This window comes from Bemisia tabaci, chromosome 3, assembly GCF_918797505.1.
Source record: "Bemisia tabaci chromosome 3, PGI_BMITA_v3".
Taxonomy (NCBI): domain Eukaryota; kingdom Metazoa; phylum Arthropoda; class Insecta; order Hemiptera; family Aleyrodidae; genus Bemisia; species Bemisia tabaci.
The window spans coordinates 130,210-153,406 of NC_092795.1; the positions used below are offsets into that span (position 1 = coordinate 130,210).

The following is a 23,197-nucleotide window of genomic DNA, read 5'->3' on the forward strand; positions in this document are numbered from 1 at the left end:
TGTTGTGTGTTCAATAATTCACTTTAAAAACCTCAATAAACTAGAGCCTCCTTACTATTCTTCTTTTTATTGGAGACAGATTGGAGCTGCACTTGTACGCGGTTTGAGAAACGGTTCCGCAGCTGACCGAGGAAAAATAAAGTTGTAACCAAACCATCATAATTTACATTTAAGAAAGAGTGTATCGCTATAAAAACGGAAGGTATAAAGGGAACTGCTATAAAATATGAGAAATATTACCGTTTTCGTTCGGAGCAGTTTCAGGTTGTGAGGTTGTGCTACAAGTTTGCCTAATTTAAATAGTCTTTGACGAGAAAAATTGCCCGGAGTAAAGATGTCTATTAGAACGTATTTTATTAGCTTTCAGTAGTTTTTATTGATTGAAATTCCTACAACGCGATCAAAGGACCGGCTCCGCTTACTCGGGCAGAAGGAAAATTGCCGTTGGTCTGGTTTAATTGATAGCATTATACGATTCAGTAGGCGACGGCCGTGAAATAAGCCTGCCCTGATTTCAGTTTTGCGAGCTTTTTACGATTTTATTCCTCTAGTCTTCCCTCTCGCAATTTTATGGAATTAAATGAGGAGCGAATAAATAGTGGCTGAGAAAAGTCCTCTTATTTGCCATATCATAAAACCAGACGAAGAACTTTATGGGCGCCTTTTCCTTGGGCCTTCCGAACGCGAAGGCTCACTGGAATGAATCTGCTTTTCAGAATTTGCATCCTTCCAACAGTCCCTCACATTTTATTTCCGCCATAAATTCTTCCTTCCGAGTTCGCCAACTCATTAAAAACTCATCCCCTGGTCGTTTACGGGTAAAAATAAACAAGCATTCATTGATGGCGACTGATTTTGATTCTTCCAAAATCTTCTGCACCGGACGACGGGTGTATGTCTTCGAGTATTTCATTGCAGAAAAAGTAAAATTGTTCATGCCTTTTGTTTGGATTCGACTAGGAATCTATTTAAAACACGTCTCTTTTTTTTAAAGAAAAACATTTATTGCCGTCCTATATGTCATTTGTTTCACAAATGTGAATTGAGGCAGCCTCCAGCTAATTGCATCAGGTAAAATCAACACAAAAAAGGGCGGTCACAAATCTGTGTGCGTCATTGAGATTGAGTTTTAACTCACTTTTTCCATTTTTTGAGCGGCAGAAACAAACAAATTTATAAAAACTATATTCGTCGTTTGGTGAAATAATGTTTTTGAAATTTTCTGAGGCGAAGTTTCAGGTCAGTTCATAGTAAAAATAATCTACGGGTGACACACAAATCCACAAATTTAAAAAAATTAAGGGTGAAGGAGAAACTAAAAATTTCATCAAGTCAACTGAGAGTCTGGAAAATTGCCACGGACTTTTTAAGTGTACGAAAAGAGAGGGACAGTCCGTTTCCTCCGCCCAGAAATATGAAAAAAAGTAAACGAAACATTTTGTAAAAACATGATAAAAACAAGAGCAATGATAAGAAACGAGAGCGGTATACATTACTCAAAAGATCATTGCGTCTGTTTTACAAACAGAATTCAAGAAAGGGGTATTTGGGTAAAATCTCAACGCATGATGACGAAGTGATCATAGCACCTGAATGCAACTATTCGACCTCGATGGATGTGCGTGTTGCATGCGGAGAGAAATGGAGGCGTTTTGGTGGTTACCACTCGGAGCGATACTTACGCCGCGCCACCGCTTCAGAATGCGGAAAGGGCCCAATCCAATCATTACGGAATGACAAACGAAAAAATTAAGAGGGTTGTTGGATTCTCCGCTCCAGAATAGAATGTTAACCCTAGTCTGCCAAACATGGGTCAAATTGACCCGGCAGGCTCTAAAAACATGCATAATTTTCTTAATTTTCGGCCCACGGACTTGTGCTTCAGATATAGGTCCACAAAAACCCTCATTTATGCAAAACTATCATGATTTTGTGAAAAAAAAAAAATTTCCGACCCGTGGTGAATTTTTATTCAAGACTACCCCTCAAACGGTAATTGAGGGGTCTATTTGACCCATATGCAATTCTATAGGGAATTTTTGTTTTTCAGTGCATTTGATGTTGGCATCACTGTGTGTTTTGATTCGCACGTTATAGGTTATGTAACCATCAACAAATATTGCATCAGAAAAGTTATCTGTGATAAATATAGTCTGATTTTTGTGTAATGGTCAGCTTCTTGGATTCACCAAATTCTAGAGATAATTCCCCTATAGTTAATTTTGAAGACATGTGTTGGAACTGGAATTCCATTTTTCCTACTTGACTTGGATTTAGTTCTTTATTTTTCTCTTTTTATCTTTTTATCTTGTTACCACGTTCCTCTAAGGAAAGTAGTATTCTAAATTTTACCAAATTCAGAGGCAATTTCTAGTTGTATTTGAAGATTTTTGAACTATTGTGACAAAGTTTTTGTACTAATATTAGTAAATTTTTCTATTTTCATGATTATTTGTAGCCTTGAAGCCTTCAAAGTAATATATTATAACTGTTTCTTTCCAAAAATGTGTATGAGTGAGTATTCCAGTCGGTCCTACCCAAAATGCGAAGAAAATCCCCAAAAAACCTAAAAATTATCCTTGATTATCGGGCTGTACAAATAATGCTAGATCAAAAACAGTGCAAATTGCATAACCTGAACAGTGCAGGATGTTTTAGGAAAATAAAAAATTCAAAATGTAGGCCCTAACTATCATTAGAATGTATAGTTACCAAAAAAAAGTGTAAAAAAAAGAAGTAAAATACAGCAAACACATGTATTTCAAATACGGGTCAAAATGACCCGTAATTGGCAGACTTGTAACAAAAATCCGTTTGGCAGACTAGGGTTAATGGTAGAAACCACACAATAAAAACCTAAGTCAAGAATTCACTTGGGGGTGGACTCGATAAGCTATATAAAAAATTATCCGAACGAACAGCGAGTCGAATAAATAAGGAAGATAAAGCGTGCAGTACCATTCTATAAAATGTGGAGAACAAAGATGAGAGAATATTTTTCTTGTAACTTTTTGTGGCTTTTGGTAGAACAAAATAATATCATCTCACACGAGTTAGGTCATCATAAATATCGTGGCTCAGGTTAATTGAACCTGAGGCCCAAACGAAAAAACTGAATCTTTTCGCAACATGCGGTCACACGTTTATGATGAAGAAATGGTTCCGCGAGATGCGGAAAACAAAGAGAGTAATGAAGGGGTCGCTGGGGTTGTATTGAGAAGACCAGAGGGGGAAAGGCCGAGCTTCGCACAAACCACAAAACTGTGTTTTCTACATGTGCTTATCCTGCGCTCCCATTCTCGCTCTCAGAGAATGTTTGCTTCTCTCAGATTACCCACGTCACCTCTCTGTACCTTTATTTGTCTCTTGCCTCCTTACTATGCAATATTTATCTATTTTTTTAATTTTTATCACTGTATACTAGAATTGCAGTCAATCATTAAAAAATTAAGGTCTCACGAAAACAGCAGACAATCAGCACACTGTCACAGACTTGTCAAAATATATCCTGCGAATTTCCACGGGGAGATACTAGAGCATCTTCGCATTTGCGGATGCGACATAGACAACTCTGAAACACGAAAAATAGCATCCAGGTGTTTGCCACCATTCGAGGAGCACTTTATTCCTTAAATGTATAACGCAATTAATGATCCATTTTTGGCGATGTAGACAATACAGTGCGGAAATATTCTGCGGTGGCATAATTAATCGTTTGGGGTGCAGAAAAATTGAATTGCAATTATCGCCAACAACAACCGATCCAAAAATATGTATTTTCATTTGAGCATCAGGTGGATGAATTGAACGGAATCAGCCTAGTAGTGTTTCAAATTGGCTTATTTCCTCAAATGTTTCATTTATTAATTTTTTGTTTTGTTTAGAATACTGATAGCAACATAACGCCGTAAAAATATATCTGAATGATACCTTGATCACAATAAAAATACCCACATTTCAAGTTTGAATGATGCTTTGATGCTTTGATGAAAAATACAGCATGAGAAGATATCCAGTAAAGTCAGCGACGCTGCTTCTGCATGCATGCCGTTTCGTTCATAATTCGAATTTATGCTTATAAAAGGCCCAGCTAGCAGCAGAAATCCTATGAATATCCTACCAATACCCTACGACTTTGATTATCCTCCCAAGATCCTATGAATATTCTAACATTTTCATGTTATCCTCAGAATATCGTGCGAATATTCGGCACTTTAGATTATTCCCAGGATAATCATAGGATAATCTCCTCCCACGTGCAGAGGATCTCTTTTAAACATATCATGTGTTGTAAATCGTTACCTTTTTGTATGTAGGTAAATCCACTCTGATCAGGGTCGGACTGACGCACCTCTGAGGGCGCAGATCCTTAGCCGGCGAAGGGGGCGCAATGTGATATTTTGCTCAGGAATATGCGGGAACACCCCCCCCCCTCTATTTCTCTTTCTCTCTTGGAAAGGCCGAAAGTTTTTAAAAATTAGATTCTTCTAAATAGAATTTTGACGATATTTTCAGGTTCAAAATTGATTAATCTTACAAAAAAAAATTCTGAAATTGAACATAATAATAAAAGCATCGGAAGAATTGTGAGATGAAAAATGCAAAATTGATCAATCAAAGAAAAGCTATTCGAGGCATCCAAGCACCATTATCTCTGGAAGAAACAAGCCAGAGCTCAAGAGATCCAAAATCATGCCTTTGAAAACTGGAAGGTGGAAAATGAGGGTGACAAGAAAACAAGAAATACTTCAGACCCTGTATATTGTATAAATAACTGATACAATACATTTTAAATTTAAATTTTCAAATGTTTAAACAAAGTGGGAATAACGAATATCAGGGCCAGATTAAGGGGGTGGCCGCATGGGCCGCGGCCCATGGCGGCAAATTTTGCAATTTTTTTATATGTAGGTATTAAAAAAAAATGGGATTCAGAAGGAAAAATTATCAATGAGAAAAGGGGACAAAATCTCCCTTTCCTAAGAGTATGGTAATTTCCAATTTTGTTGTTTTTCGGTGATTCAAGAGACAGCATCTTTAATTAGTCGAATTAATTAAGAGAGGGACTAAACACGCAATTTGGCCTGGTGCTCAGCGCAGAGAGGAATGATGACGAGGACTTGTGATGAAAAGGAGAAGCTCTCGGCGCGGCGGTCGGCATGTAACACATATTAGCGCCTACAAGCTTGCATGAATACTTCACGCATTGCGTCAGACACAGTGCGGTCAGCAGCGGTCGGCGTGGGACGCACAGCGCCTACAACACTGTAGGAATACTTCCCGCATTGCGCCAAACAGTGCGGTTGGCGCGGAGCGGTGGGGGAAGTTAAAATTATTAAACCACATTTATGTTAGTTCTTTCTTAATTTTTTGGTTCAATGCTTATAAATGGAAGGCCTTGTCCATAAAGATTTAGGTTTACGGGACTTTTTCGCGCAAAGTTCCGTGAACTTCCGCTAGTATTGCTGACAGGGCTTTCGCAAAAAATGTGTCTAACACGAGTAAACGTGTTTTATGCACCCCGCTACCTCCGGCACGTTCACTTGGTGGTTTTATTGATGTTTCAAAACGAATGAGAAGGGGGCGGTAAAATACAGACGGCCCATGGGCGGCAAGTAGGTAAATCCGGCCCTGATGAATATATATACTACATAGCTAAAGAAAAGAAAAATGAGACAAGGGGACAGAATACAGAATACACTTTCCTCTATAACTCCTATTAAAGCTTCTCTCGTTTACTCATAATTTGTAGGCATTCTCTTCTTTACTGATTTTCCTTTCTCCTTAATTTTTATTTATTATTCTTTTCTTTTTTTCTTCTTCTTTTTTCCTTTTTTCCTTTTTTTCTTTTCTTTCTTTTCTCCTTTTCTTCATTTTCTTTACTATCATTCTAGCAGCCGGAAGAGGGCGCATCTGCAAATGGCAGATTGGCCTTATGGTCAGTCCGACCCTGACCCTGACCCTGAGAATCTTTCTCTGGGGCTCGCTGTCCCTTTCCCCTCTTCTCCATCAATCAAGCCCTCTTTGTTTACATTATGTTATCAGTCAATCACTTAATAACTTGGTCAGGTTGACTTGGACGCGAGTGGCGAAAGTTCCGCGTATTTGATCGGTTGAATGGTGATAATTTGGCAAGTTTTTTGATTTTCATGTTGATCAAATCTAGTATTAATGTGTGAGCAAAGAGGCTTGCGAATTATGGTGTGAAATACGGGATTTTCGAATTTTTGAAATTCGCTCTGAATGCGGCCACTTTGCGGGCACACAAAATGGCTCGCTTCGTGGCCTCTCTGACGAAAGAGCGAAACTGGATTTCCACATGGGCCCTGTTCTTCGCACAACTCTATGCTTTTCGGGGCTCATGTGGAAATAGAGATACGCCTTAACGGGAGAGGGACGACGGCTTGTGAGCACACTTTATCACTTACATCATTCTCTTCAAACTGTTCGATTCTTGTGCAGTTTTCTGTTCGTGCGAATAAGCGGAAATTTCAAAGTTGACCTCAAACTCATAGTGTGCATGTTTGTTGCACCGCTGATTAAGATCCTTAAAATACCACTATTGTATACACCCATGTAGTTAAAAAATTCAATTATTGTTTTGGTTTTCAATGGATAAAGGATAATTCCTCATCTTCACAATTTCTTGGTAAGGTATTGGTCATTTTAGTGTACACGGAGAAAAAAACTTCGTGCATAGGACCCGAAGTTGAGGCCATATGGATCACTGAAGTTTTCTGATCACGCATCCGAAAACTTGAGGTCGAGCTACCCAAGTTCGGGTCAGACATCGAGGTACTTCGGTAAGTACCGGAATACTTCAGATGTGTGACCCGAACCCTTCGGCATAAATCAATGTACCTCAGATGTCTGACCCGAACTTCGGCTGCTGGACCTCAAGTTTTTAGATACGTGATCCGAAAACTTCAGAGATCCATATGACTTCAACTTCGGGTCCCACGCACGAAGTTGTTTTTCTCCGTGTCCCTTCATGCACCTTCTAAGCAAGCTGCTGTTTGCTTGTTGCATTTCCTGAACAACATTTCATTCAAGTCTTATACAAGAGGAAAACCAGTTTGGCTAGCTAGTGAATTATATACACTGGTAAAAAAAAAAAACCTATTGGACCAATGCCGCATTGCATTGACCTAAGAGTGCAGTTTCTTGTCGCCGGATTTAAGAGTCTTGAATTCTTTTTTCAAGCGGATTTTGCATTGATTCAAGCGGATATTGCATTGAAACAAGAGTCCAGACTCTTAAATCCGGCGACAAGAAACTGCACTCTTGAACCAAGAGGTTTTTTTTACCAGTGTACACTTTGGAGCAACTAAAGCCATGCCTGATATTTTCCCATCGAACACCTTACATGTCCTCAGCCCCAGCAGTAGCTAGGAAGAATCCACTTCAAAGGCGGAAAATTGTCGAGAAAGCGGATGACTTTGAAACTGTGGGTACCTTCGCTACTGATCAGATACATGCGTTATAGGTACATTAAATGGGCCGCGTTAAACAGAAGGAACCAAGCCACATCAGCTATTGCCAACTTTAACAGGAGAATTCAATTTTTTACGAGACAACGTTTGTGCGGATTCCTTTGAAAATTTTAAGAAATTTACTTCGTATTATCGAGAAAATCCATAGAAATTTGCCCAAAAATCCGTACAACTATTTTCATGTAAAAAATTAAATTGCCCGATTAAATTTGGCAATAGCTGATGTGGCTTGGTTCCTTTCTGTTTAACTCGGTCCAAATGTCAATATTAATGTCATACAGGCTCTAGTATTGATTTGCTTTCTTTATTTTTTTCCCTACACACTATTTGTATTTTACATGTTGTTTTTTCATATTGGCACTAAATTTAAACATCCCTATTTTCCACAACTAAATATCTTGTCACACTTTAAGTTGTTATGAAGTTTTTTTTTTTTTTTTGGCTCAGCTTGCAGCTACCATCCTACGTAAAGAGAAATGGTTCAATTTCCTCAAGTTTTTTTTCATGTTTTATATGTAAGGTGCTCCGCTGCGCAAGCTTTGTGCTTGTAAGGGTTCCCACTGGATACTTGGTTAATTTTGTATACTCCTTCGTTTTTCTAATGGTGTAAACTTCTAATACTGGGGTGAATAACTTTCAAAATGTCGCAGCTCTGTCTGAGCATTGAGTGAATCCCCTAGCTGTAAGTAGTGCAGTTTGATTTAGGAATTAAAAAGAGAAAATCTGCATCTAATGAAAATGACAAACCATTCACAGTCAGTAAAAATGAACCACACGTTTGCGTCAGCCAGAGAACCCTGTTATTACAGGAAGCAACCTTCTGTAGTCACAGCAGGATGCTCTAACTGTGACAAACGTGTGCTTCATTTTCACTGACAATGAGCGGCTTTGTCATTTTCATCACGATGCAGATTTTCTCCTTTTTTCTAATTAAAACTGCACTACCTACCTACAGGATAATTCGCTCAGATAATCGTGGTATATTCGGAGAATATTCAGTGGTAGGATATTCGTAGGATATTCATCGGTGGTAATATGCGTACGATATTCATAGGTTTATCTGACTTGTGTCATTAGGATATTCATAGGATATTTGGCAGGATATTCTACTTTTGCCATTGAATATCCTACAAATATCCCACTGCTAGCTGCATGAGGGGTTTCGTCCTCAGGAAAAGGCAATTCAGATTTTACCTCAGAAGGTTAGTACCAAAATGCTTAGGTATTTGAAGGAAAAATTCGTGAAATTATCCTTATTTTATACGCATATCATCAGCAATTTTTCCGATCAGCCTCTTCTACTCTACATTCACTTTTTCAAAATAGGTATTTTTTTGAGTAAATGGGGGTGCTAGTAACAATTCTACTTGACGACACAAAGCTTCAGATGTCTTACAATTTTATCATAGCTGCATAAAATATGCAGAGTATACATGAAATCATTTGAGTTCTTTCGTTGTTTGGGTTGTTTTCACAATGAATCAATCAGCGGATCCTTTCTTATGCTTATAAGTTGAAGCTATAAAAGTAGTCATATAGCTCGAAAATAGAATTATGACCTTTAGATATAACGTTGGAGCATTAGATATGCAATAAAAGGAAAATGAATAGAAAAAGCACGTATAAAAATTTTTATGACCCCAGTGCGAGAATAGATAATCTTGAGAATAAAATTATTGTATCTTCGCCGAGGCATTCAATACGAAGAAGAAAAAATGGATTCCTATGAAAGAAAGACCTCTGATGTCCAGTGCATATCCTTCCAGAGAAAGCTCACACATTACCAGCCCTGATTTTATTAAAAGAAAAAAAAAGTCGAAAACTCGTGTTTAAAACAGAGATACATTATAAATGTTGTCTGGTGAAGACTTAACCTTTTGTCGTTCCGTATTTTTGCCTTGGCAACAACTCACCCGAAAATTTATCAATATATTACGGGGCACAAAGCGTGAAGGGGCTAAAAATGTGCGTTCAATATTTCCGGCTTTCGCCCTATTGAAAAATATGCTGCATCATCGCAAAGTTCTCCACGAAATCTCACCTCAGTTCCATTTTTCAAAGAAAATCACCACGATCACTCGGCGACGTAGGAAATGACAACATTCAAAGGCCGTGGCCTAGCGGCCAACGGGCCCATTCGCATTCGATTTGGGTGCGAAGTGACCTTGCTCGGAACCTCAAGTCACCCGTTCAACCGCCCACAACACCCACGACCCACGTGGCTCGGCCCTCGGTCATTTGGGGCATATCCGTGACCTGCAGGAGTAAACGTTCAACGCCACAAGATTTGGGATTAGAGACGACGCAACGCACAACCCTAGAATTAGAACGACTCCCGCTACCCTTCCCCTCGACGTCGTCGTTGGAATGAGAAAACCGTGCAAAAAATACGTGAAGAGGCACTGACTGGTATGGGAAAAAAATCATCGACGAGGATCCAAAAAATATTATTTCAGCAGTTGATTTGAAAAAGGGCATAAGCGTCAAAAGTTAAGTTTCGAGAAAACATAAAACATTTCGTTTCTTTGACAAGCTTTCATATTTCTTTTCGAAAAAATGATTTCTAAAATCCAGAATAAGACTGCGGTCACACACACAAAAAAAAACATTTTATTCGCTGGGCACGCCCCTTTTCTATTAGACCGATCAGTACTGACATTTTTAGTAGTATTGTGACAGTTGAGTAAAGCATGCAAGTTCAATGACAATATTCGAAAGTATAAAGTGCATTAAGCTATCCATGGACCTCATCATGTGGAAGCACCCTGCGCTCTGATCGGTGGCTCGGAACTCACATCCGTTTTCCACTGAAGCGGATCTTAAAATATTAAAAGCAAATAGTTTAAAGAGCTATTTAGGTGGAATCGTTTGTTAATACGTTACGTCCACACTTAAAGAATAACTCTCTGCTGAGAATCAATTTCTGTAAATTTAGTGGCTACGCCTTTCTTCAAAAAAACCTATCATTGGACCGTCTACGTATAAAATTTCATTCAGCCACGAATGCGGACCCTTCAGTGAACAATTTTTCTTCGATCGATTACTAGACAGGGCAATAATGCAAGTACCGCAGGGCATATTTTCTGATCAAATGTTCGCGCAAAACACCTGAAACACACTAAAAATACCCCAACTCAATACATAAAAAGACAATCAACTACATCTGTGCCACATGCTTTCTCATGTACATACACGAAAAATCAGATCGAAATATCCTACCGGTACACTGAAAAAAAAGTGGAAGTGGGATTGACCATAATGGTATAGTAAAAAAAAATATGGTGATAAAAAGCCAAATAATGGTCGATTTAAGCATCTAGATGAAAGTGAGAATCATACTCGATATAAAAATTACCATACCCGGATTGTAAATATCAGTTAGGTGTGTCTGTCCATCGTTTAGGTATTTCTCACCATCAGCTGGGTATTTTTTACCATACGATGAGTTAAAAGTATGGAATAACATGGTAACACTTGCGTTTGATATCTGTAGGCATCTGTATGCGACTGGTCATGGTGTTGGTAGGTTAAATTTACCATACTGGTATAGTCAGCGTGGTGAGAGCTCCCGCTTGACTGCGCTGCGGTCTGTGGTCCGCCATTTTTCGTTTGTCTGTTTGTCAGTTATAAATTTATCACGTTGAGGGTCGGAGTCCGTGGCTGTGTTTTATTGATCCATATTAATCCATGTGAATCCACGCGTAATTTGCCCAAATTTGTGTTCGAATTGTCCCTAAAGCTACCGTCTTCTCTTCGAATCTATCTATATTGATCTGCCACATACATTTTCTGAGATTTTTTCGTTATTCGTATCGACCAATTTCTGGAGGTTAGGAGTTGCTACAATGAATCTGGCTTGCAAAGTGAAGGAATCCTGAAAATTTGAAAACCTTCGCAAAGTTGTTCTGCAATCCAGTGAATATCGGTTCTGTGTAAAGTCATTTCGAAAACATAAAAGTGCGGAAGTAATTTGAAAATAATCGACTAGAAGTGATTTTTGAATACTTCGTTCGTAGGTATATCTATATTCTTGTTAAAATTTTCGAAGCTCAACATACTCAGATGAAGAGACAAATGTGCGTGGGATTGATGTTTAACTGTAACTTTAAGCAAAATTTGGCAGCTTCTGCCCCACCGTGAACCGTGCGATTGGATTTTCATGTAGTGTCTTTTTGTGGGTATATTTTGAACTATCTATTTATTATATGCAATTAAATTTTCCGTGGATCTGATTTAGTCTGTAAATGATACCTTAACGCGAATAACAAGTATGGTTTTGGTATCATTTACTTGAAATCAGTGAAGCAATTATCTGCTATTTCTCGTTGAAACTGTCTTTAACTGCCATTGATTGTGTATGTAACGGAATTTCTAAAAGTAAGATGTAAGTAAAATATCCACGACTTTCATCAAAAGCATTTAATAATATAAGATGAGTGGATTTTAGAATCTACAAGGTTTGTCGCAGCATCTGGATGCTTGAAATTACCATACTAGTCAGTCGGGAACGCCACACTGGCACTGTGTCGCATAGTGTCAGCCGTATCGTGTTATTTACCATACCGGTATGTTGGTAACTATGCTGCAGCTTCACTGTGTAAAAAATCAAGTAGACAGTAATGGTAAATAACACCCAAACTCTGGTAAATCCCATCGATTATTTTTTTCAGTGTAGTGCAGGAATTGTCATAGCTGGTTTCAATGGTCGTTATAGCCACACTAGAGATGAGCGCAGAGCACTTTAAACGGTTTCGATTAAAAAACTTGAAAAGCAACGATTGCTCTCAAGTGTCATTCAATTCTTGGGATGCAATCGCACGTCAGGAAGGCAGCCTCTCGTCCCTCTCGGACTCTACTGTTGCCAGGTAAGTTTCTGTTTCAGCACTTTTCTCAATTCAAATCCATGTAAAATATTCACATTTATCGCACAACCTGGCAACGTCTCGAGTGAAAAAGAAAAAGGTGGAATTGACCGAAAGTCTAAATCCTTCGAAGTTTATATTAATGATTAATGATGATTAATGATTGAAAATACATGAACACTGACAGCGTCCTTGCTTGTAAACACAAGTTTTTTATCCGGCCGGTTCCACTGAACACTACCTTTACCAATTAAAATTTGAGCTAAAAGAGTGGTCGTATTGAAATGTATCTCTTTATTGTAAAAATACGGCAACTGCTGAGTACTCGAATAGTGATGCGTTTAGAAAAAAAACCTCACCACGAACAAGTGGTCGGCAATATGACTTGCAACAGCCTTCGTGAGACACGCGAAAACTGCCTCCATTTGCTACTCATAGTAAACCCTTCTCCCTTGAATGCTAAAACAGATTTGCTAAAAGATTACGGCAATTCAACCGGCCTGAGTGTCAGAACTAATTTCCTCAGAACAAAAGAAACAACATCACTCTCTCTAACCGTTTGATATAAATCCAACTTACTGACCATTTGAGATAACCTGTTGAAAACTCATCGATAGAGTGGAATTTTTTCAAGTCTTCAATTGCCCTAATTGTCACTAATTCTTCTTCTTTTTGACCACAAAATGCAATAAAGCCTATTGGAATTTTCGGAGCTACTTTTTTTCTCACAAACAAAACAAACGAGCAATTGGAATTGGTCACTCATGTTATGAATATTTGAATATTAAGATAATAAAATAGAGAAAAATGAATAAGTAAATAAAAACTTGAGGATCCGTCACGCAAATCAACGACAAGCAGTGTTTGTTCTTCTCTCCTAAATAGTTAGATGTAATGACGAAAGTTCTATTTCTAAGACTTTCCAATGTTTTCCCTTTTTAAATTTCGCCCTGACATTGTTTTGTGGGTGAATTCTTTAGAGGAAAGAACGAACCAGGAACTAAAATTTTGACTCATTAAAAGTTAGAGGCTTGGACGACAAAGTCACGAGTGCAGTTTATGAAAAAGTTGAAGTGTATTTCTCATAAAACTAGTCATAAAATATATACTAAGAAACAGTTAGTACTAAAATCCAATTTTTACCTACGCATCAAAAAGTATGTTTGAACTTTTTTTCCACCATTAGGCTCCATGTGCCTAATTTTGAAACTTTGAACGTGTACTTCTTCAAAAAGCAAAGACTCCACTTGTGCCCCTTTTCATACATAGCCTGTGAATTTTAAGTTGCGTTTTCATCACAGAGAATGGGCATATTTTGCTCCTTTCTGAATGAGGTTAAAAGGGATCATTGGAGGGGGAATGTTGTGCGAAATAATTAAATTACTGGAGGGCCTTCTGATGCACAACATCGGCGTCGCACGTGCAGGATTTTCCACACAGTCGATGTTTTTACCCTCATTTTAATTATTGGTTTTGATCGGCGCCGCGTTAGCTCTTCCCCCGCCTTTCGTAGGCGCTTTAAATTTGCTACCCTCCCTAAATTCAACACTCCACCCCCCAAGAGGTTGGGTCGCGAAGTGCCCGAGGGAGCACCCCATTTATTTACAGTGCAGTGATATTCCAGGCGAATAGGAAAGGAGGTTAAGGTCCTTTCTAAAATCAGATAAATGAGCAAGAATGAAGCTTCACAGAAGAATTTGAGGGAAGATAACAGATATTAAAAGGAGTTTTGGGCAAGCGGCGCTATTTTACTACTCAGAGGGAGGAAAGAATCCAGGTTAAGTTCAAGATAATTATCTGGCAGTATTTTTACTTGCTATGGACCAAGTTAAACTCCCACTTTCGTTAAGAAACTTGGTGGGGGCAAGGAGGATAGGGATGGAAGGGGAAGGAAAGGGTGAGACGCGCTGGATGGGGTTTATGCCCCGAGATTTGTATTGAGCTCAATGTTATCGAGATGAAGGTCTTTATAGAGAGGAGACCGCCCTCCTGATAAGCAATGACTACAGAAACCGTCCTTTACGGTTCCAGCTATTGTCATAACTCTAAAAGACTTTCTCATTGTCCTTCCTTTTTCTTGCCATATTACATTCATTCATTAGTGATCATCGGAGTTTTCGCCCAGCCTATCCTTAGAACTCTTCCATCCACAAATAGAAATTTCTAACAAGCTATTTTAAAATATCGTTACTAGGCGCTACTTGAGATTTATTGATACACTGAGGAAAAAAAACACCGACCTTAGAAGTCGTATCTTACGGTCTGTATAGACATACCGTCCAGATTGCGGGCTTGGAAACCGAAATTTCCGTGTTCAGCACCGGGAGCAGTGGAAGCTACGGCTCCGGCACCCGAAACTTCCGGCCTCTGAGTTTGGAACGGACGGTATGTCTATACAGCCCGTAACTTTTTTTCAGTTTAGGTCTGGAGACTTTCTTGACATATCTATTTTTTCATTTATCCTATTGCAGATTTAATTCCTATCTGGCGTTCTTTGTTGCCGTATGCAACTTTCAATATCAGACATAGTATACATTGTTAAAAACTTCAAAACTTTTTCATAAGTGTGTGCCGTATAGTATGAGCAGAAATATTTCCAGGTTCAGAAAAATGTATTCACAGCTGTACAGCTATACAAATGAATGATCTTCTCAGAGGATTTTTGATACATATAGAATTATTTGAAATTCTAGACCAATAGATTGAGCATGGGACCCGAAGTTGAGGTCATACGGAGGTCTGAAGTTTTCGGATCACGCATCCGAAAACTTGAGGTCCAGCTGCCGAAGTTCGGGTCAAACATCTGAAGCTCTCGGTATGTACCGGAGTACTTCAGGTGTGTGACCCGTACCCTTCAGTATATACCGAAGTACTTCAGAAGTCTGACCCGAACTTCGGCAGTGGGACCTCAAGTTTTCGGATGCGTGATCCAAAAACTTCAGAGATCCATCTGACCTCAACTTCGGGTCCCACACTGAGAAAAAAAGTTCGGTGATGTGAACCGAAGTTCGGTAATGCAAACCGAATAGTTAGGATCATATGGAACCACGATCTATTCAGTATACATTGGCGAACTATTTCGGTACCCGAACTACCGAACCAGTTCGGCCGTAGTTACCGAATTATTTGGTTCACAGCACCGAACTTTTGATGATTATTTTTAGGCCAAAATGCTTAAATTTAGGCGTGCTGCACGTTATTAGCTTAATTTTCATAGCGGATACCAGAGAAGTGATGCTGGGAACCCAACGATCTATGTTTGCCAGAATGAAGCCGCGCTGCCCCCAGGTTCCCAAGCGGTCACCCGTCGAAGTACTAACTACTCCCGACGTTCCTGAACTTCGGTGATCGCCTGAGTGTCGCTGCCACTAAGCCACGGACGCTCGCTTAGGGATTGCGGCTAATTTAGCACTAATAAACGCCCCCAGATCTGGTTCAATGATTTAAAGCAATGGTATCCTTGCAATTCTGTACATCATTCAGTTTCACAATGAAAGATACGAAAATAATATGAAGTAGATCAAGTTTTTGAAAGAGAGGAGTACGAATAACACATGAAAAAAAATAAAATAAAATATGGACAGATAAATAGTTATAAAAAATAAAAATGTTAAAAACGAAATAAGATATATAAATAATATAAATTAATGAAATATGAATAATATTATTTTAATATTATTAATATGCCATATTTATATGCCATATTTATTATATTATAATTTAGCATATTGATAATATTTATTTTGATATATTTTATTTTATTTACTTTTTAAATATATTTAATTTTATTTATTGTTTTTAATTAATTATTTTAACGTATTTCATTTTATTTATATATTATTTTATTTATCCATTTTTTATTTTATTTAATTTCATTTATACATTTTTAATATCATTTAATAATTCATTTAATTACTTCCTGGTCCCATCGTAATTGAGGAAATGAAATTTTATTCAATGCACATATGAGTTTTGAAAGTATAAAATAGATAAAAAAAAAAAAGTCTAAAGGAAACTTTACTGACAGGAAAAATATCAACATGGGTTTCACAAATTAATAAGGCCACAAAGGCGAGAATAAAAAAAAGTCTTTGAATATATCTATGGATCAACACATACGATAGTAAGACGTCAACCGAACATTTCCGACTTTCTCCGAATATATACTGAAAGTTCGGAGCGAATAACCGAATGGTCGGTTTCCGTAACCTTAAAAGTTCGGTAAAACCTTACCGAACTCGGTTGGTCGTGTGTTCCAAACGCCGTAATGCCGTTCGGTTCACAAAACCCAATACTTAGGTTTGTGCCACCGAACAACCGTATACCGAAGGGTTCGGTAAAAATCACCGAACTTTTTTTTTTCAGTGCATGTACGAAGTGTTATCTCCGTGAATTGCAACTAACTCTTTGAGGTAGCAGGAGAGGTTTTTTACTTCAAAAATATTGTACGTAGCGTCGTGTTTCTCATGCAGAGATCCTTTTACGGACGAGTCGCGAATATGGTGGTTTTTAATTTATTGCAAAATGAAGTTCAATTCATCTTATGGCAATAGTTGCGGCAACAGTTGATAAAAGATGGAAAACCAGAAGAAAAAAATTATTAATCTCATCATTTAATGATTATACTGTGTTGGCTTCACGTAACTTTATTCCTTGGCATTATGTTGCCATTGAAAAAAACGTGAATGTGCAAATATCATGGAATATGTAGCAAAAAGCCAACCTGCACAGTATCTTCCGGTGATCAGTTAAATATATTTTTATCGTCGATGATTTTCCAATCTCTTACGGGTACTTAACTCTTTCTTTTGTCCCTTTTTCTTGACTAGAAAAAATAACTTTTACTAGATATTGTATCGTGACACACATCAAGCAATACGGTTCAATCTGAATAGTGGAGAAGGCCAAACAAAATGGGAGAAAACTGAGAGTTTGAGGGAGTACTTTTCAAAAGTTGACGTTTCACTCTTTTCTCGAAGCGTTAGACTGCCCCGTCAGGACCCATGGAGACGCTTTGAAAATCAAGGATCCCTCGGGTTTACACACAACGAGATGGGAAAATAGGGTCCATCCTCACGCTAGTCAAATTTGATCAGAGAAAACTTTTTTTCCTTGATAAGACTTTCGTGAAGAGATCTTATCAACCAAGGACGATATAAAGAAGCCAAAGTTAATTTATATTCAGTGGAATCCATTCAGTTTTCGATTAAAGGGTTACAGTTTGGCTTTGGACGAGGAAAAACTTCGACGACAAGCTTAATCTAGGGCTTGATCAAAGCGAGACGAACTTTGATTAATTTATTCCGTCTTAATTTTAAATTATCGAGATAACTTGCCTCAGATCATTCCCTCAAGCTCTTAGTCGGGAGATCCGAAAGCCTTGAAAGTTTAAATCGATTAAACCGATTGACAAACTTAAGAAGAAAAGTTTTCCAGGTAATTTTTACATTCTAGCCCTACATTTTTCTCTCTCTCCCTTCAAACAGTTAGGAATGTTGGTCTGAAGTCAAGCAATTAATTTGGTAGATTCTAGTAAATTAGAATGAGATGTCGTGTTAAAAATGTTTAAGCATTTATCACCAAAAGTTTTGTAAAATTCTACTTCCTCTCTTTTGTCAAAAAAAAAAAAAAATAGAAAAGATACCGCTTAAAACGAGTCATTTTAACAAAAGTTTTGTGAAGAGGTAAATCCATGAGTTCGTTTGGCAGTTTTTGTGGCTCAATGCTACCATATCGTATAGAATATCTATGACTTATTCAACGTCTGAACTGATTTTTCCATTATTTACCTGTTAATTTTTCTTTAGAAATGAAAAGAATTGTATTTTCTCTCCATCTTCTTGTCCTTTTCATGCCATCAGCTCATCAGCTGAAAAGACCGCACTTCCACGGCAATATTTACTTAATAAATGAAAGGCATTCGGTTAGCTCTGCCTTGGTCCGGAGGGGAATTTCTCGAATTATATATGCTCGAGTTTCATTAGACACTCTAAAAATATCCTATTAAAATACGATAATTTACGAGTAAATATTAATCGACTTGAATACGTAAACGCAATGTCTCTTTTCGCTAAACGGCTCATCACATGCACTGAGATAGAAAGTAAGTAGAAGTGTGAAAGAAAGAGGGAGAAAGAGAAATGGACAGAGGGGTGAAAAGATAGAGGGACAAACAATCACTAAGAAAAGAGATAAATGACAGGACTGACAAAAATCAGGCTTGAGGGATACGCTCAAAAAGAGAGAAAGAGAATTAATCAGAGCATCTGAAGGCACGTAATCGGTCGAAGTCACAAGGGAAATAAATCAGGTAAACGCGAAAGACACGAAATAAAACAAACTGCAAAGGATGAGGCGAGGGAGTGAATTGGGTGGATGGGAGGAATGAACCCTTATCAATTTCTGAGGCAGCGTAGATTTCAATTGTCAATGAACAGCAGACTCGCGAGAATTCGTGGCAACAGCAACGGTGCCAGGTTTTTCTCTTCAGATTCCATGATCGTTTTTTGATCTTCAGGAAGTTCTCATTTCAAACGGATATAAAAATCTTCGACATAATGATATACCTATTCCTAATACCTTTAATCCGGAAATTTAAAGCAGCTAAGGGCTGATCGTTGAAATTGATGGATAAAGCGATATACAAAGAATAAAAAGGGAAATTGGAGCGATCCTGTTGGTTAAAACGAGCGGTTGTTATGTCTAGACTATGGGGATGAAATGCTGGGCTGACTAAAGGGTCTCTGGTGATTTTCCGTTACTTAGTCAATTACTTACAGTTTGTCAATTGCAAACACGAGATTCCGCTAAAATGATCCCCTTGTTTTCTCTGTTGTCCTTTTCTTTCTTTGCGTATAGGTTTGCCTAAAAATTTCTAGAATCAGCCAGCAGGACAGTTTGCAAGACATCAACGTCTAATTCATTAAAATAATTTAGTGTGAACTTTGTATCATTATATGAACGCTCTGACTTAACAAATTTTAATTTCTTTTTTTTCTCAGTTCGCCCTACCGTATGACTGGACCGATTTTCATGACTTCTGCGGCCATTGATAAGAGATAAACCTCGCGAGATAAATCCCTCTATTTCGATTAACTCACGAGGCCTGCGAAGCATTTTCTGGGAATTGGGCCGCGTAGAAGCTAGGGGGCGTACGCGTACCTCCTAGTTCTTTATAACTTTAAAATGCTCGAAGCGGAAAATTTCAGCAAATTCATGTACCTACTATTTATCTTCTCTAAGGCCAGCCTTGTTCCTATTAACGTGGAAAATTATCGATTTCCTATCAAAAAACCTGTGACTCACTTGACAACATTCTCACTAAGCAAGACTCGTTTATCCCTGAGCAGGACATGCAAAATGGATGAGCTCTGATTCAAATCCAGGGAAATTGACTGCATTCACTCAACTCAGGATTGACCGCAAAAGGGGAGGTAGTATCCATGTCACGGATCCATCGCACCACCCTCTAACTCCCTTACCATCTCGTCCATCACTCCGCGGTGCTCCGACCAATGACAGACGCCAACGGCATATCGACGGTGTAAGTCGGCAATCACATAACTCGGTTTGCGACGTCGCAGACTTCCTATCATACTTTATTTTTTAAACGGAAAACTACTCAACGACAATTCTTTAAAACTGTCGTAATTTTTCTTCTCTGTAAGGAGAAAATTCTGCAAAAACTTCAAGGAATGATGTCCATTTGTTCTCCTTCAAAAAAATATTATAGAGGCGGAGATTTTCAGACACCGCAAACGAGTTATGTGATTGCCGACTTACACCGCACCGTCGATATGTATATTGATGACCAAAAAATAAATAAGTCAAATCACTTATTCATAAACCCAATATTGGGTTTGGTGGTACGTACTTCCGCAATATCCTTCGGCGAAAATTTCACTCGTTGGAGCCATTCAGTGCCAGATCAACTCCACGTCTGATATTCTCAATAGCTAGTTATTGAAAAATTTAAAACCTCTCTGCGACCCAACTCGGAATCGTTGATAAAATGGCGGGTGATCCAGACCACCCGTCCACTCTCTCTATCCGGAGAACCACTAACAATCGAATTTTGAGGGCCAGGCCCTTGAGGGTGGGGATACTGGGTCCAAAGCTTGGGCCCCGGTATTATGGACCCAGTATCCCCACCCTTGTCAAGGGCCTGGCCTTTAAAACTCGATTTTCAGTGGTTCTCCGGATAGAGGTAGTGGACGGGTGGTCTGGATCACCCTGTACACTGCGAATTTTAGCTATAAAGAGACTTAACATTGCAAGAAAGAAACGAAATGACTGTCTAGAAAATGAATATTTCAAATAAGAGACGGTAGCCAATGGCGGTTTTTTGCATTTTACATTTGAAGACCAATTAAATTCAATAATTTGAGTGCATATGTAAGTATGCTTTTATTTATTTTTTCACGTTTGTTTCTCGGCTTCTTTTAAGGCGGTGATTTAAAATAAAATATTGTGATGTTTACATTCTGTTTATTCAAGAATAATTTCGATAAATAAAACAATATATTCAATAATAGCTCATTCTCAACAAGTTTTTCTTTCCGTGTCCAACATATCTAGCTTTTCAAGAGTGGTATACTTTGCTTAGGTCTTTATGCAGCGCAAGAATCAGACCTTAACTCGAGAGTATCGCCGTGAACGAACGCTTTGAGATTTTCTGCCACTCAGAACCTAAGCCTCGCCATCACTCTCAGCTTTTATTTATCTTCACACCCAACAGTAAATCTCCTTATTGCGAGTTAAATTGCCGTGATTCTCTTTTCTCGTTCACACAATTGTTTTCTAACCTATTAAAACAGGTAATTGAAAAGAAAACGTTTCCATTACTCAAGAATCCTCATCATCATCATCATCATCATCAATATAAACTTCGAAGGATTCAGACTTTCAGCGATTCTACCTTTTTCTATTTCACTCGAGAGGTTGCCAGATTGTGTGATAAATGTGAATATTTTACATGGATTTGAATTGAGAAAAGTGCTAAAAAAGCAACTTATCTGGCAACAATAGAGTCCGGGAGGGACGAGAGACTGCCTTCCTGGGAAAACCCATGATTTAGCCGGAAATGTCATTAAAACAACTGATTCCGTTTGAAGCATCAATTGTATACTAGGGGAAAACTATTGTAAAATAATAATTGTAAATGGATACAGGTGCTACAGAAAGGGGAAAAGGAAAGGGAAAGGAAATGAAATGAGTATATAACTAATACGTATACGTATACGTACGTATATACTAATATGTAATCAAAGAGAATAAAACAAAAACATCTGAGAAATTTATATGCGATGAAAGTATAAAAAAAACACGAGTGGGCTAATTTTTGCGATTCGGAACTTAAACTTTACTATCGTTGAGCAGTTTTTAGACCCTTACGCCACCGATAATCTTCTTAAGCGGTAAAGATGAACTTTTGCTACTTTAACAAGTCAAATCGCGGAAGGAGATCCATGGATTGTCTTTTTCCGCCACCCGATGGGATGACGTCCCAGTCAAATGCGTTTTTGAAGAAATGATCGATCCCCATCATCGATTCATCTCCACACATCTATTCATGTGCAAATGATGGCACGCACCGGCACCAAGGTTCTGTGAAGAAATTATTTTTGTCTCCAGAATCTCCAAAATGTATACATCTTAGTGATTAAATGTATAATCACTGAGAAAAATGGCTCGCGGAGCGAGCCGATTGCCGAATGTCACTCGCGTAGCGAATGATCGGGGGTCCAGGGGGCGCAGCCCTTGGCTGGCCGTGACGGACGCGCAAAGCGCATCTAGAGCGGCTAGTACACAAATACAGTTATGCCTAAATCACTTGCTGCATATCAGGAAAATCATTTGGTTTTTTAGTTTTTTCACACGTTGCGAGCAATTTTTGTCAATATACTGAGTATGGATCCATTGCAGAATCCTAATACAGTGATCTGAATCGATCAATATCATAGCTAAAATTATGAAATAATAAACACTGTGCGCAAGGCGTCACTTTGATTCTTTGAAACAGAGAGGCGCAAACATTTCTCGACAGTAGTCAGACGTCGCAAGCGTAATCTGAAAATCTTCAGCAGTAAAAGGGAATGTCGCAGAAAAAAGTTAATCGAATTTTGACGGGTAGAAACTATGCGTTTTTAATTTTAAATTTCTTTCAACAGATCACGTGCGTTATGTCACGTATGGCTTGTAAAACGTTGATCATTTCTAAAATTAGCTCTCCTGCTCTTTCACTCGTTGCGCTCGAGTCCAGCGCATCATCAACATGGACGCTAAGTGACTATACGTCAAAACAGAAAGTATTTCGCCACAGAACATTTTGAAGGAAGGAGGTATGTCATTTAGACGGTCCTTCCTATTGAACCGCCTGCGCATATTTTACCATCATGAGTATCTAATCTAATCAGTCGGTTCCTAATTCTGACCGCGGGGCCAAAAATGCTTTTGCTTTATTTGTTTGCTAATTTCTAGAGCAGAGACAAAGAGAGACTCTCCACTAAATTCCAGGTGGCACATTGTAAATATAAACAAGAAGAAAAATCCAACATATATATGTTGGAAAAGCGTGCCAAATAAACTGAAATATTGGACACATATACCTAATATTTTCACGTCTTTGCTATCTGAATCAATTGGTACTTTTTGCTAAATTTGGGAGAAAATATTGATTCATGAACGTTGAATATCAATTAATGTTAAAGATTCCGTCCAATTATCTTGATCTTAAGCTGATAGGCAGCATTTGGGCGAACTGCCGTGCATCGAAACCCAGGTAGCAAGGTCTGCTATAAAATAATTTTTATTATATCTTCGAAATAACAGTTTTATTGCTAT

The 23,197-nt window shown here is 38.3% G+C and overlaps 1 protein-coding gene across 2 annotated transcripts in view; it reads right to left on the reverse strand.

The window, feature by feature from the left end:
• Window positions 1-23,197, reverse strand: part of LOC109040457 (G-protein coupled receptor rickets) — a 249,241-nt gene that overhangs the window by 91,217 nt on the left and 134,827 nt on the right. The window lies entirely within an intron of this gene.